The 14980-nt window shown below is 35.9% G+C and overlaps 1 long non-coding RNA gene and 1 pseudogene across 1 annotated transcript; both read left to right on the forward strand.

Moving 5' to 3' along the window:
* The first annotated feature begins 8617 nt into the window (after positions 1–8617).
* On the forward strand, positions 8618–9778 carry LOC125582129 (annotated as a pseudogene).
* Positions 9779–9808: 30 nt separating this feature from the next.
* Positions 9809–14205, forward strand: LOC125581340. The gene is made up of 2 exons (XR_007319004.1): positions 9809–13897; positions 13979–14205. It is a non-coding gene; the product is annotated as an uncharacterized LOC125581340 (long non-coding RNA).
* Positions 14206–14980: the final 775 nt, after the last annotated feature.

Below are 14980 nucleotides of genomic sequence, written 5' to 3' on the forward strand. Positions count from 1 at the left end.
ATGCTTGGTTCGTAAGGCAAGATAAATGTCAAGTTTCCGCGGATAAATGTGAAGTTTCCGAAGATAATCACGAAGATCGGGAAAATTAGAATATCTTCATTTTTGAGCTATGGCGGCTTAGGGACAGAAATGGAAAGGCGCAAACCAACCTAGGAGCAAGTATATAAGGAGTCCTAGGTGAGAGGCAAAGGGGGATTCGAGAAACACATCAAACTTAGCACTTAGAGCAATTTAGGCAATTTTTTCGTTTTTGTTATTCGAGCTGCGACTCAATTTGGTTTAGCAGATTTAGGGTTTTAGAACTAGGAATCTCGCCGACAGCTCTCGTAGCCCAGGCTCTTACCTTGTTGTAATGCTCAAACGCGAATTCGGAATAAAATCTACTTTTCTCTCTTTTCTATTTATTATTTTTTATCGTCTTTATTTCGTGTTTTGATTGCTTGGCGTGTGGTATTAGTAGATATTCGGGACCTCTGGGGAATTAAGGTTCTCCTACTTTTCTTATTTAAATGGAAATCGACAGTGCGAATTTTGGTTCCCACCAGTTTGGCGCTAGAAGGAGGGGGGGGGGGGTTACGGATTACTCTTACTCATGGCCAAAAAACGCTTGATCGAAACGATGTCTGCATATATGAAAGACAAACTCGCAGCACTGACTGCTCCTATGGCCAACACTTACGGAAACGCCGTAGTGTTCAACAAAATCGAAAACTTAGTCGCGACCTTCCACCACAGGAAGAGCACTAAAACGAGCTCACGATTTCTCCCTCCAAACACAAAGGACAACAATAAAATCTATCCAACCCCGCAAAGTTCTTCTTATTACCGAGAGTGAGAAATCTCAGCGTGTTAGGGTTTGACCAAAAGACTTTTTCCGAAAACTTTTAGGATAAATAAAACTTGCTCTCCTAAAAACTGCGGAAAAACCCTAGGTTACTCGCGGAAAAACCTTAGATTACTCGCAGAAAGAAGAAAAACATGAAATCGGGTACGCAACCCCCACGGATGTACTTCTTCTTGATAACTTTCGGAGAAACAAAGTTGATTTCTTAAAAATCATTCGAAACCTAAAAACGGTTGACGGAGACGAAACAAAGCAAAACGGGAGATTGTTTCCCTCACTGCTAAAACGTTTTCTTAAACCTAAGGTTTCATAAAATACTTAAGAATCACTTCCATGGTAATATAAATCTTCGAGTTCGAGCTTATAATGGAAAAATTACTCATAACTTCCTCGGATCAATCCTGCAGAAAGCGAAAAAAATTCTGATTAAGTTGAGTCGCAATAAATTAAGCTCGTCACAGCCAAAGTTTATGGTACTTGAACCCATAAACTAAAGTTGCAGAAGAGCCGCAAAACATCACTTTTCCGAAAAAGGGCTCTTCCACAGCCGAGCTCGAAGACATGTTTACGAAACAGCTTTCGTAAAATTAGACTCATATTAGTTTTGCGGAATAACTTTCTTAAAATTAAGCTTGACAACATTTTACCAGACAGCTTTCATCAATCCGAACTCGAAAACATGTTTACGAAACAACTTTCGTAAAATTAAACTCATAATAGTTTTGCGGAATAACTTTCGTAAAATTAAGCTTGACAACATTTTACGAGACTGTTTTTGTCAATCTGAAATCGATAACATTTTACGAAATATCATTCGTAAAATTAAACTCAGGAACATTTTTTACACAGCTTTCGTAAAACTAAAATAATGACATTTTGCGGAATAATTTTCATAAAAGCTTGACAATATTTTCCGAAACAGCTTTCGTAAAATTAAACTCGAAATGTTTTTACGGAACATCATTTGGAAAGTGAAAAGAGTCAATATTTTATGATAAGACTTTCGTAGAAAAATTGGCAGCATTTACTAAATGACCACATCAACGTATCATCAAAACTCGAGTTAGACCAGCCAGTGCCCAAACCAGGTCGCTACATAGCGACCTGTCAGGCCTCAAAAAGGTCTTCCTTTGTGTTCTCTTTTGAATCCTCATTGAAACACATTTCGTTTCGTCTCAATTGGAATTTCCGCTGAGATTTTACGACGAAAACAAGTTAGACTCGTCTAATCTTCTTGGCTTGCTCCTACTCGCTACATAGCGACCTGTCAGACCTCCAAATCGCTACATAGCCACCTGTCAAGCCTCAAAAAGATCCTCCTTTGAGTTCTCTTTTGAATCCCGATCGAAGCGCTTTGCGTTTCGTCTCAATTGGAATTTCCGTTGAGATTTTACGACGAGAACAAGTTAGACTCGTCTAAACTTCTTGGCTTGCTCCTACTCGCTACATAGCGACCTGTCAGACCTCCAACTTGCTACATAGTGACCTTTCAGGCCTCAAAAAGATCCTCATTTGCGTTCTCTTTTGAATCCCGATCGTAACGCTTTTGGTTTCGTCTCAATCAGAGTTTTCGTTGAGATTTTACTACGAAAACAAGTAAGACTCGTCTAAACTCCTTGGCTTGCTCCTACTCGCCCTTACCTCCATCTTTGCGTTCTCCTTCGAATCTCGATTGAAACGTCTCTTGTGTCGTCTCGATTGGAGTTACCATTGAAACTTTCCGATAAAAAAACGCAAAGACTTGTTTTCTCGCATGAATTCAAATTAATCGTATAAAACGGCAATGGTTAACTTAACACCTTAGCCACCTCAACTATATGATTACGTTGAACCTTTTTATAAAAATTGACGTCGTATCTAAGGAGAAGATAACAGTCAAGTTCGGAAGATAAATGTCAAGTTTCAAAGGATAAACACCAATATCGAAAATGGCGAACATACACGAGATGAGGAAGGGGAAATAAGCAAGCAAAACTGAGAAGAGACAAAACTGCATCTCCGAGAACACTAAGGTATGTCCGAGTTGTTTCAAGATCAACCTTGGAATTTTCGTAGGAAGGTACTAAGCAATAAAACGCTTTTGAAACTGCCATAGAATTTTAGGGAACTTAAAACTTAGGTGGATAGTCTAGTGAACTAAGTCATAGGCAATTTTTCCTATTGCTCTTTAATTGCTCTGGCAGATCTTGCTAACCGATCTAAACTCTCGCAAAAACGAGAAACGATTGCTACGCATACTTAGCTCGCTTCCCAAAAAAAAAGAAAGAAAGTACTAGAGACACGCACATCGTCTTAAAATCGATTCGTTCCTAGCAACTTTCTTAAAAACCGACATATTCCAAGTTGTCAACCTGAAAACCACCAACTCGCAATCCTAGTGTCGTCTTCAAATCGACCCGGATTGTCGGTCATTCTATTCGTCGAAAAAGGGAGGGAGTAGGTACGTATACTATACTCGCATATTCCCTTACTTCAAAAAACTTTTTGCCTCGGCATAAAAAAATGCTTTTGACAAAGTAAATTCTCGCAGCGATAGGCAGAAAGCACTTAGGCAATCGGATGCCTCAATAAAATCGCCCCAATAGGCAAACAACGATCTAAGATTTGTCTAAATGCCAACAACATATCTAAAACATCACGAACATAATCTCGAGGACTATACAGCACCTCTTATCGCGATCATGCGTTTAGAAAACCTGTACCAATATCAAACTAAAACTCGATGATTAGCCAAAGTCTGGAAGACCCTTTCGACTTAAATAAAACGAGTTTCGTATAAAAGTCAAAAATTATACGAGAAAATCTTCAACCACCAGCATTGCTTTCAGTTTCCGTTGAACCTGGTAAGTCACAGAAAAGCATCGAAAAAATTTCTCACAACTTGATCATAATAAAATAACCATTGGTAAAACTCCATGAGTGATTCCAAGGAAATCTCACCAAAGATCCAAATCAAAGCAAAAACGCGTCCCGTAAAATCTGCGGAAACATCGCTACTTTGAAATATCCCATTTACTATCATCGTAGAGCGCTGACTTCTACGTTTCACTTCCCTCGGATATATCCGAGCAGGAAATAACCTCGAAACTGACTTTGTATGGGTTCTGGGTCGAGACTCTTACGCTTCATCTCCCTCGGATAAAAAGGAAACAATTTTCATACGACTAAAGGAAACATTTTACGAAATATTCGTCGTATAACTGAAACCTAAAGCAAAGATCGTTTTCTACACCCATGGGCCATCTTAAAACATAAAAGCTCCAGCTTACTTGGCCTATCAATCTCGACAAACGCCCTTTGGCCCTCGGCTAACTACGCCTTCCCGTAAAGCCCGAACCAGAATTCAACATCCTTTTAAGGAAAAATCGTAAACTAACACGGCTTTGGTGTTAATACAAAAATGCCATGGTTTAATCCTTTATCAACAATGTCCTTGGCTATAAAGCTGAGCACAGCCTTCATGCAAAGCCAAAATAATTGAGCGACCACCGCTCCAATAACTTGATGGCTAAACGGTAATCCGCAGTTTGTCTTGAAACGCCAAGTAACGATTACACAAACAATTATCGTATGACCCAGAAACAGGAATCATACGGTAAATTCGTCATAACAAAACTCAGTCCTAACAACCAAACAGTTAACGGAAAGGTTGAACTTGTCAAAAATCGACCAAGTTCCATATACCACGATTCACTTAAAGCCCGCTGTGTTTTACTCGTAAAATGCGGCATGTAAGGAAAACTTGTAACATAGCTCCTATAGCTATATACGAAACATCCTCAAATATACACTAAAGAAATCTCGGAAGGCCAACACCTCACAAAGCACAGTATAGGAGGATGCCTCTTTCCGGAGACAAATTTACGTGACCCCTTGGTCCTAACTCCTCGATCGCAAATCAAATCCAAACAGGAACAACAATTTTGGCTGCGAACATCCGTAGACAAACCAAAATGTTTCTCAAACGCAGGGTTAAGACTAAACCCTTGCAATACCGCATAATATCTTCAAGCCCGCGAACATTTCGAGCACGAAACGCGGCATACGAAAGAGAAACCAATCTTCAGCACTGCGAGACGTCGCAGACGCTTGAAAAAATATTTTTCGACAAAAATACCTTCCTCGATAAAAACACAATCTTGGAGGACCAAACAATCATACGCACTAACACCCTCTTAAAACATGTATCCTTCGCGAAGATTCAAAAACGGTAATATCTACCAATAAGTTTGTTGCTGATCACAACAAACTCTTAACAGTCCTAAATAGACTTAGCCATCTCGTAGAGATAGCTCTCATACACCCGATACAAGGGTAATAGCGCCATAAAAGAAATCCAAAATTTTGGCCAGTACCTCCAGGAGACTTAGAAATTGTCTTTGGAGAGATGCTCGGTTCCAACCATACAAGTCGTATAAGCCGAGAACCTATCGCGGACTTTAAATCGGTATGGAATCAGGTTGAAACAGTAACGGGATACGTAAGCCGAATTAGTCATCGCACCCCCTAAAACCAGAAGTAAGCCTAGGTATTGCCCTAAACCCAGCACACTGGTCTCTAACATCTCGGCATGATATCAAAAGATACGAGATCCCAAAATATGTCTCTTCGCTTGTATTCCAATGTTCATGAAGTTCCGAAAAGCAATATTTTCGTACATTCTCATCTAAAATGAATAGTGAATATAACGATCTACAAAGAGTTAGATATGAGATGACAACTCATACTCTTCCCTCTACAATCGAACGAATACAAACATGTTCTTAAAACGCGAAACACAATTTATTAAAAAAGTCGCAAAGCGACTGGGATTCGAAGCCACACGCTTTCAGTCCCGAAAGCATAAATACGGCCACACTTGGCCAAAGCAAACAGCCCACAAGGGTAGTTTCAAGGCCGACAAAGGTCCGATATAGGATGCCATCAACAACAACATGCCTGATAATCTCTACATGACACATAACTAAACCATAAATGGCTCAGAGCCATTGGAAAAAAGATCGTAAGCATCTTAACTCCAAGACAAACTACGAAAGGCTTGATCCCTTCGACAAGGGTACGTAGGCAGCCTTCATAAGGCGCAGCCCTAATAAAAAAAAAATCAAAAACAAAAACAAAAAAAACTTTTCTTTATATGCATAAGTTTTTCTTCGTCAATGTTTGTCTACGAATCTTCGGATACGAACTTCGTCCAACAAGCCTATCTTGCCTAACTCGCCTAACCGCACGCTAGAATCTCATCAACGATCCACGATTCTAACGGGCTGGGGGGCTAACTGTTGAGGTCAAAAACGGTCACGACGAAGTTAACGTCCAAATCTCCGTAAAAATCAGCGTGAACATTTTTTACGAAAGTTGTTCTTCGTAAAAAGAATCTTTGCAAAGAGCCTTGTGGTAAAATCTTGTTGTAATCTCAATCGAACCACTAAATACCGATCGTCCGAAGGCAACAGACACGTATCCAAATCAGCCACGGACAAGCTCAAGTATGGTCATCGGACCACGCACAAGCCAAGCTCGGTCGCTACGTAGCGACCGAGCACGTACACGGCTCGGTGGCTATGTAGCGACCGAACTCTCCCAAAACGTCGATACGACACGAATCCATGCATTCTCGTCTACTCTTCAATGCTATCTCCCGTAGGATCCCGCTGTCTCAGAGATTGGGAAGATGCTGACAACACATTTCAACATGGAAAAGGAGTAACAAAGTGAATTCTTCTGACAAAATCAACTTATTAAGGAGTCGGTTAGATATGGCGATCACTACTGGCTCGTTGTCACTACAAGCACGGACTGAGCTAAAACAAGAGCTCAATGAAGCCTATTTAGAAGAGGAATTTTTTTGGAAACAGAAAAGTCGGATTCAGTGGCTACGTGCTGAAGATAGAAACACCAAATACTTTCATGCAGTTGCTCACGGGAAAAGAATTCGTAATACAGTCACAACGATTCAAGATGAAAATGGAGTGATAAGAAAGGGTCACAAAGAAGTCTCTGATGTGGCAGTGGAGTACTTTGAGGATTTATACTCTTCTTCTCCTGTTAATCAAGCGTTGTATGATGAGGTCTTCACAGGGTTTCACTCCAGGGTTTCTTCAGATATGAATGCGGATTTAACTCAAGTAGTTACAATGGAGGAGATTCAACAAGCTGTCTTTGATATAGGACCTCATAGGGCTCCAGGACATGATGGGTTCTCAGCAGTTTTTTACCATCAGTTTTGGGAGGATCTCAAATCAGAAATTATGCAAGAAGTAGCAGAATTATTCGAAAGAGGAGAGCTTGACAGACAACTAAATCATACAAATCTGTGTTTAATCCCCAAGGTCTACCCGCCCACTGGTATGTCTCAGTTCAGACCCATAGCCCTATGCAATGTTTCTTACAAAATTATCTCCAAAATACTGGTTAACCGGTTAAAGAGGCATTTGGGGAGTATCATCCCTGAAAATCAAACTGCTTTTATTCCGGGTAGAATGATAACAGATAACATCTTAGTGGCTTATGAGATATTCCATTCATTTAAAGCAAGGAAGAGACAAGCAAAGTCATACATGGCTATAAAGACAGACATTACAAAGGCATATGACCGGTTAGAATGGAGTTTCTTGAAGGAGATAATGGGGAGAATGGGATTTGATGAAAAATGGATTCGATGGATAATGTCTTGTGTCAGCATTGTTAACTACTCGGTATTAATCAATGGATCTCCTGAAGGTCATATCAACCCGGCAAGAGGGATAAGATAGAGAGATCCTCTATCTCCCTATCTATTCATACTATGTGCAGAGGCTTTATCTCATCTCATGAACCGTGCAATGGAAGATAGGAGTCTTTTGGGTGTTAAAATTGCAGTTCAAGCCCCGGCTGTGAATCATTTGCTTTTTGCAGATGATTCTCTAATCTTTACATTGGCAAACAAGAAGGCAGCAGAAAAACTAAAACAAATCTTTGGTCTGTATGAAAAGGTCGCGAGACAAGCTATCAACTTCAACAAATCGTCAATTACTTTTGGGAAGAAGGTCTCAGCTGAAACTCAAACCAGGATGAGAAACATACTACAAATACATAATGTTGGAGGCATTGGCAAGTACTTGGGTCTACCGGAGCAAATAGGAAGCAAGAAGGCTGATATGTTTGCATACATCACTGATAAAGTGAGAGCTGTTACTCAAGGGTGGAAACAGAGATATCTATCACATGGGGGGAAAGAGGTCCTACTTAAATCTATTGCTTTGTCTATGCCTATATTCTCTATGAATATTTTCAGATTACCAAAAGAAATCTGTGAACATATTAATGGCATTTTAGCAAAGTTTTGGTGGGGAGCTGGAGACAACAGAGGACTGCATTGGTATGCATGGAAACAAGTCTGTAAAGTCTTTAAACTTGGAATGCTTCAATCAAGCACTTTTAACTAAGCAAGCTTGGAGAATATTACAGAACCCAAGTTGTTTGGTGGCTAGGATCTTAAAGGCAAGATATTTTCCAGATAGGACTATCTTAACAGCACAGCTGAAGAGGAAATCTATATTGTTTGGAAAAGAACTACTCAACAAGGGGATGAAAATCATAATTGGGAAAGGCAACAACACTCGGATGTGGCATGATCCGTGGATTCCTTAACATCCACCACGACCACCTCGTTCAATAAATGGTGAAATATCAGATGTAAAGGTGCAAACATTTATTAATGAAAGAGGAGGGAGTTGGAATGTGCACGAAGTTATAAATGAAGTCCATCCAGAAGACGTCACTAAAATACTGCATATGAAGATTAGTGCAAAGGCAGAACTGGATCTAATGGGGTGGAGTTATAATGATAATGGCATTTACAGTGTCAAATCTGGATATTGGCTTGCGACACATCTACCAGGGTATAATGGAGGACGGGAGATTTATGGAAATGTGAACATCAAACAAAGGATTTGGAAAACAAATACTCCATCAAAGATTAAACATTTTCTCTTGAAAATGCCTTCGAGGGCGTTGGCAACAGGATCTAGTCTGCAGAGAAGACATATTATTAGAGATGGGCAATGTAGACGTTGTTGTTCTGCTTTAGAAACAGAGAAACATTTATTCTTCGAATGCCCGTATGCTCAGAAAATATGTAGAAGATCTGGGATCTCAAACATCATCATCAACAGCTCTACTGCTACTTTTGAAGAGAAGATTGATGCTTGTCTGCAATATTCAACATCAACAAGACTTGCCCACTACCAAAACTTACCAATTTGGATCCTATGGAGGATTTGGAAAAGCCGCAATGTGCTTATCTTTCAACAGAAAAGTATTTACTGGGAGAGAATTCTACAACAGGCTCAGGCTGATAGTAAGGAATGGAGCTTACATAATAATGATAAAACCAGATCAATATATGGGAACGCTAATGGGAGGAGCACACAAAGGGGCTGGCGAAAACCACCTCAAGGATGGATCAAATGCAATGTAGATGGTTCTTATTCAGCTCAACAACAAACAAGTAAAGCGGGATGGGTAATCAGAGATTCAAATGGAACCTATAAGGGAGCGGGACAAGCCAATGGGAATCATGTTAACAATGCATTCGAGAGTTAAATACAGGCTCTCATCATTGCAATGCAAAACTGCTGGAGTAAAGGATACAGGAAGGTACAGTTTGAGAGTGACTGTAGTAAGATGATTAAAATTTTAAACAAGGAAGTGCTTCACTTTGCTGGATATAACTGGATTCGAGAAGTGAACTGGTGGAAACAGAAGTTTGAAGATATATCTTTCATGTGGATCGGAAGAGATGGGAATCAAGTTGCAGATAGCCTAGCAAAGAACGTGGAACCAAATAATGTTTCTTTTGTATTTCATCACTATGTACCTAACTGTATTACCCATTTGTTACACTATGATCATAGATCATCAAGTTAACGAAAGAGAAGTTATAAAAAAAAAAAAGTCACGTGTCCTCATCAATTGTAACCACCACCACATGTGAATATATATACACATATGTTATTGTGCCTTTTCAATTACCACACCTTTTCATTTGTACTCTTTCAGGTACAAACTATAATCAAACTATAATTTATATGTGATTAATATATGTGTTATATGTTATATGTGATTCAAACACAACTATAACACATATACACAAATGATTGTATATAACCACTATAGAATAATCATTTATAATTAAACAAGGCAAGGGAGGAAGGTTATCAATAAACCCATATTCTAATTCTTTTATCGAAACCAATCCATCACGGCATCATCTTTTATATTAGAATTTAAAACATTAATACGAACTTAAACTTTATATTAAACCAATAGACACATAGGTCATATAGAATATATAATATATTATTACAATTGCTTTACGTAAAGTTAGTTCTGTTCGTAATTCCGTGTCATTTTGCGTCATTTGCATGTAGTTACAGCATCTCCAACCCACCCTTATATTTACTTCTATATGCTATAATAGAGGAAAATCTACTCCAACCCACCTCTATTTCTTCTCCTATAATAGTGATTGCTATTTTTTCCTCTATATTTAGGGGAAAAAATAGCATTCCTCTATAATAGAGATGTACTTTTTTATTTACAAAATAGTCCTTTAACTTTTGTGATTATAACTAAAATACATGTTTATGAAGAAATACAATTTTAACATATAAATGCACATATTTTTGTTTACATACTAATTTTTAATTTTTATAATTATAAATAAAATAAATAAAAATATATCTAATTATTTTATGTTTACACACTAATTATTTTATTTTAAAGTCAGACTTTTTATTTAATGAATGATATCTAAAATTTTATATTGATAATTAAAACTATTAATTAAAATTTAATTATTAAAAGTTTAACATAATTTTACATATTGATAACATATTAAAATTAAACTTAAATATTGAAACAACTTAATACTTAAATATTAATCAATACAACATGTTGAAACAACTTAATACTCCGGTAAATTACTTCCGGATCCACAAAAAATGTTAAAATATTGTCCAAACGACGTGGGTGGAGAAGGAGTTTGCTGATTTTGTTGCTAGTGACTGCGCTTTTGTAAAATATGTGCTTTCTTTACTTGGAAATGTTCACGGACATTTGGATCTTCTATGGAATTTACATCACAAAATAATTTTTTTTTTCCTTCATCTGTTTTAAAGCAAAATTTTATCTTTGAATCTCCAACTGATGTTTGTCTTTGTTCACTTGACTTCTTTAGGTTCTCTAAGAATTTTTTATTTCCTTCTTCTAGTGTATTGGAAGAGGAGCTCCACCACCAGAAGTCCAAATACCAAATGATGAAAATAATCGGTTCCAGGAGTTTCTAAGTTGATTCAGAAAAATCAAAGATAAAGAAGCTCATTTCTCACTTCGGAATGCATTAATTGACCATTTATGGGAAAAAATATAGTAATGAGATGTTTAGATAATGTCTATTTTGTTTTATTATTATTTTCTAATGTCATTTGTAATAAAATGTTTAATTTAAATAATATTGCAATTTTATGAAAAAAAATTAAAAGTTATAATAAATGGGTTAATTTGCAACATTTATAAGTTAAATGTGTTATTTATAAAATAAAAAAAAATAATCTTTTAAGAATATTCTTTTATAGAGAAAAAAATAGAGAAATACATTGGAGAGAAACTCACCTCTATTATAGAGGAAAAAATAGAGGAATAAATTGGAGATGGTCTTAGCCTGGTTTTATTTGTGATGATCAGTTGGTTTGTCACTACTCATGAGTTTTCTTCCAACTGGTTATTTTGTGGAGTTATTTCCATGGAATTTGGGACTGTTTTTTTTTTTCATTTTCGTGGAGTTATTTATTTTTCTTCAAACAGAATATTGAAAAAAAGAATGTACGAGTGAAGAAATGTCTTTTGAAGAGAAAATTCATACACAAGTAGGGGAAATATAATGCAATAAATATATCAAATAAACTCATACTTTATTATTTATTTTTAGAATATTGAGACAATACTTTATTATTCTCTTTTTTATATTATATTCTCAAATTTGAAAAAGGACTTAGCGCACAAGGCACCAAAAAACACAGCTTCAAAATGGTAAGGAAACAAAACCAAATTATTTAAGAACGTGCCAACATCCAAACAAAACTTTGCTTGGTCGGTTCATTATTTCTCACTAAGCTGACGACATCAGATTTAACAATATATGCGCGTATCTGATTACATCGTTTCCTGGAGGCTCCTCTGTATGCTCTCCATATGTCAATAAAATGATTGCCATCCCTTAGATAACAGTGCCATACTATCCTATCGCCACTGCCTCTCTCCCTAACCGGGAAGTTGAATTTACCTTTGGATTTTATTTCTTGAACACTTATAGTTTCCTTTTTGTTCGATGTGCAGTTGACTTTGACACTACGAGGAGGTTCAAGTTGGTTTTGAAATTCCACCAGATTGCATCCGGAAGTTCTTTTCGAACTAAAACACATAACAGTTATTAACATAAAAGTAATGAGATTATTCATCTTTTTTTGTTTTGAAGATGCTAGAGACCCAAAGCGTATTTTTTATAGTTTCTTTTTGTGATAAATAAGGTAAGAAGCTAAATATAGACACAAATATTACTCGATTAAAGTTATGGTTGGAGGAGCATTCGCAGCCGAAAAGTAAGGTAAAACCGTAAGGTAAGATCAAATAAATTTAAATTGCAAATTAACGTTGACCACTATAACTAAAGAAACACGAGTCTGAAAGTAGGTTCTACATTTTATCCATAAAATTTGTTTTGATCTGTTATTCGTTCTGATTCGAAAAATTTGGATATCCAAATTTCTTCGGAGCAAAGCAAATATTAAAAATAAATATCTATTAAAACGAAAAAAATCACAAATATTAAAAGTTTAGGATGCGGATACCCGCTCCTCTCCGGCTTATAAACAAATAGATATATATATATATATATATAATCAAATACATAGTTTTAAATGTATAGTTTTGTATAATTATTATTTTAACATAAATTTTATTCACAAAATTACTTATAAATTTATGAAATTAAGAAAACAATATAAAATCATTATAAAACCTACAATTTTTCTTAAATTTTGTGACAAGTAATAAAATCTAAATATTTACAGAACATATTCTTTCACTACTTTTTACTTATTATTTTATATTATATAAGAATATGTTTGAAAACAAGTTTATATGGTTTTATAGATTTACTTGTATTAAACAAAGTGGAAGAGATATCCGCAAATTTATATGTTTGAAAACAAATTCTTATTTTATATTATATAAGAATTTTGTCTATAATTGTTTTTTGATTTATATGTATCTAATGTAGCTGTAAGAATTAAATGAAAAAAAAAACTTTGCTGACAAAAAATTATATTGTTGTCTATAGCTTACAAAATTGTGTTTTACCAAACAAGTCTATTACATCCATTTTTTTCTTTTTGACTTTATTTTTAAAAACTAAATTAAACATGATCGATAATTTTTAGAGAAAATTGGAAAACATGGTACAATTAGAATTTGGGTTTGTCTCCCTGAAACTTAATCTAAGATTTTTGTACCATTAGAATTTTAATTAACGTTAATACCATTATATCCTTAAATTAATCTAAATTAAATTTAACTAGAATATTTAACATTTATTAATTGTTTTTAATACAATTTTGTTAAGTTAAAAAAAGATGAATTAGAAAAGGTTGGAGTCGAAGCTTGGAGACGCATATATCGACGGTTCGTGGTCACCAACTTGAAGCTTGACTCTCTGGTCTGAACTGTGTCTCCAATCCGCCATCAAGCTCACCTCCGTCGTCGTCCGTTCACCTCCGACAAGCAGCACCGAACCAATATCGTCGTCTTGCTCGGTCGAGCTCGCGGCCCGTGCTCACCAATCTCAGCCACCGCGACCGTCTTATTCGATAAGCCGTCTTGTCGTCTTCAATTCGCCACAAACCTCCCCGAAAGTTGCTCAGTCACCACGAAGTCTCCTTACACTAAGATCGGAGCATCTCAGTCGTCACCGGATCTTCAATCCCCATTGTCACGGAGGAAGCTTGAGCAACAATGGTGGAGTTTCTCCTTTTTATCCATTAGGTCCTTAAGCTTCTGATATATTTTATTTTGACCCCAAAGTTTCTTCATTTGCAGACAAGACCTTTGGATAAACCAAAACTTTCAATTGTGCATTTCAGACCTCCTCGCAATTTCAGAATGGTCCCTCTCTTGGTTGTTTTCAAATCGGCCACAAATTTTGTAATTCGCAAAACATGGAATAGAAGATATTGTGCGAGATTTATGTTAGATTTCATGTATATTTAGGAAATATATTAACCGAAATAAGAAAGTTTACATACTTTTGTGGTTTGGCTATAATATATATCATACATAGAGTTGTCACTGCATAGTGGGTGGAAAATCAATTATTCATCATGTGTAGCATTAGGTAATAGCTGGATCGGATTATGACACATAAACAAGATAAGGTAACAAATAGAGTTAGTTTTACAATCTATAATCTAGCTTTACATAGACTAACGATATTTTGAAAAAATACAACCGAACGAATTATATCCAAAGTAGAATATATAAGTAATTTTTTTTTGCTTTATATAGCAAAAATAGATCAATGTATAATACTTAATATCTGATTTCTAGACTAATTAAATGACCTGAATGGGTATCATCAGTTAAGATATAAAATAAAATATGATTCCAATATTTTAATTAAAAAATTAAACATATAAATAGTTATACTAATGTTTCTAATAGTTTTCATATTTTTAATATTTTCAAAATTTAATTTACTTTTTCTTTTCCATTATAGAAAGGTAAATCATGTCCAAAACGATAAAAAAATCTGAAAATCCTAATGAGACAAACCAAAGTTCAAAATGTCTATTTTTTCAGTTTTTTCTATCTTTTATGGTTGTAGACAAAAATTAAAGTTCAAATTTATTGCTACATCTCAACCAATCACCCCGATTCATTTGGATTTTATATTAATAAAGTGTAAAGAGGGCAACGGATATACTTTTGTTCACACCAAAACACATAATTTTTTTTGTAACAAAGCAAACCACATAACTAACACAAAAATAATGAGATTATTCATTTTTGGATCTGGAGACGTCAAAGACACAAATTGTAGTA

The sequence above is a fragment of the Brassica napus genome, chromosome C2, assembly GCF_020379485.1.
Source record: "Brassica napus cultivar Da-Ae chromosome C2, Da-Ae, whole genome shotgun sequence".
NCBI classification, from domain to species: Eukaryota; Viridiplantae; Streptophyta; class Magnoliopsida; order Brassicales; family Brassicaceae; genus Brassica; species Brassica napus.